The sequence below is a fragment of the Monodelphis domestica genome, chromosome 7 (assembly GCF_027887165.1).
Source record: "Monodelphis domestica isolate mMonDom1 chromosome 7, mMonDom1.pri, whole genome shotgun sequence".
In the NCBI taxonomy this organism is placed as follows: domain Eukaryota; kingdom Metazoa; phylum Chordata; class Mammalia; order Didelphimorphia; family Didelphidae; genus Monodelphis; species Monodelphis domestica.
The window spans coordinates 146,576,265-146,578,449 of record NC_077233.1 but is presented as its reverse complement, the minus strand read 5'-3'; positions in this window follow the sequence as shown (position 1 = coordinate 146,578,449).

Sequence of the window (2,185 nt, the reverse complement as noted above, 5' to 3'; positions counted from 1 at the left end):
GAAAAACAGTTGGAGCTAAGCCAACAGCTAAACTGGACTGGACCCTTTGGCTTCTGAAGGAGTGGTGGAGAAGAAGTGGGGGTTTTCTGGCTTCTGGCTAAGTTTTGGCTGCTTGTGGCTGATGGTGAAGACCCTGGAGCTTTTGCTGACTGATTGAGGTTACCTGGCTGTTTAGAAGAAAAGAAGACATCCAGTTGTCCTCCTAATCTCTCTGACTGTCCCTGCTAGTGACTGATTGCCATTTCCCCAATATCCTCCTAACCCTCAGTTTAGAGAATAGGGAACCCTATCCCTCTTACCTTATCCTCTACCCTTGTCCTGTCTTCCCCAAATAAACCCTTACTAGAGAAATCAATAGAAAAGAATATTTCCTCTGAAATCTCATAGTTCACCCTGAGGTGACTTGAAGGGAGGGGGAAAGGTTTCTGAAGAGGGAGGAAGTGGGAGGCATTTGAAGGAGGAGGGTAGGAAAACCTTGATCCATTAGTTATCTAGGATATCAATCAGATATACCCTCAGGAATATCTATCTATTACACCATCTGACAATGAGAGGGAGCTTGGAAACATGAAGAACTTTTATTAATTTATGCACAAATATCAACTTCCTTAAAGAGGTGTTGAAACTGGATGTGGGCATTGTTTCTTTCTTTTTTTTTTAAACCCTTACCTTCCATCTTGGAGTCAATACTGTGTATTGGTTCCAAGGCAGAAGTGTGGTAAGGGCTAGGCAATGGGGGTCAAGTGACTTGCCCAGGGTCACACAGCTGGAAAGTGTCTGAGGCCAGATTTGAACCTAGGACCTCCAGTCTGTAGGCCTGGCTCTCAATCCACTGAGCTACCCAGTTGCCCCCTGGGCATTGTTTTACCCCTGGTATAAGGGAGATTTTGAACTACTTTTGAGTTATTCTAGGGGCTAGTCATGTATGGAAAAAAATAGTGGGTACATGAGACAAGAACCTCCACTTGTTTCCAACTAGCCTGACAGAAGAGAAAGAAAGAGGGGAGGAGAAAGGAAGGAGAGGGTATAGGCCAAAAGTTAGGTTCGATCCAGATGCCAATCTCTTGGGTAGAGACAGAAATTCTGGGAGAATCAAATTTTCTCCCTTTTGTGGGAATTTTAATGAGCCTTTGGCAGTCAAACTCTGCATTCCACAGTGATATCTTCAGATATCACCCCTTTGACTTATCTGGACATTATGTTTTCCATAGATGAATTATAGGGCCTAACTAGAAGTGCCAAGGTTAAAATTTTGAAAGGATGAGCTTCTTGGTCACCAATATTTATACTCTACCTTCAGGCCTGGATAGCAAAGTAGAGGACTAGGGCAGTACAGTCTCAGTGGAAAGATGTTCTTTTTAGTGAAGTAAATCAGGCTCAAATTTAAAAAAAATGATTAGAAGAATCCCTCTGTAAGGTTTGTATGTTAAAAGTAAGATATGGTTGTTAATTTAAAATTTGTTTAATTTGTTTTAGTTTGATGAATGATTGCAATAATATTTATGATTAGATATTCAGTACATGTTCATCTGTACAAATAAGACCTAATTTCAAGGGTATGCACTCGGGTACAAAGTACTGTGCTTATCTATGAGTCTTATAAGATATCAGAACTATAAAGCACTTTGGTTTGATAGTTTACTCACTGATCTATCATCTTCCAAAAATTCATTCTTACGTTGGGTTCAAATTTAAACATATTTTCCAATTGAGAAGAATGAGTCATGAACAAAATTAATATTAATGCCATTTCATTTGATATTTAACAATAATTTGTATGGAAATGCTTCTAAAGCTAATGTCTATATATTCTATGAGCAAACCTTACTCAAGAGTTGCACTGGACATAGAGTAACCCAATTTGCAGAAGAGAGCCAATCAGGAGCCTGCAGTAAGGCAGAAGACTTAACCAGCCCCCGCCTCCCAGCACCATTGTCCTCATTGCCTGACTTTGCTGAGATGTCCATCACAAACTCTACGTGAAGCAGACTAAAACAGTTATTGCTACCAACTATTGTGAAACATCCTGTTTCTTCCTTCCATCTGTTCCTGAAAGAAACTGCCCATTTTCCACCTCCATCTTTTCCCCAAACCACCCATTGTGGTTTACAAACCTACCCTACCAAACATCTGTACCCCTCTGGGGCTGTGCTGTCTCCTCTCTTCACTTCCTGGGTCCTAACCC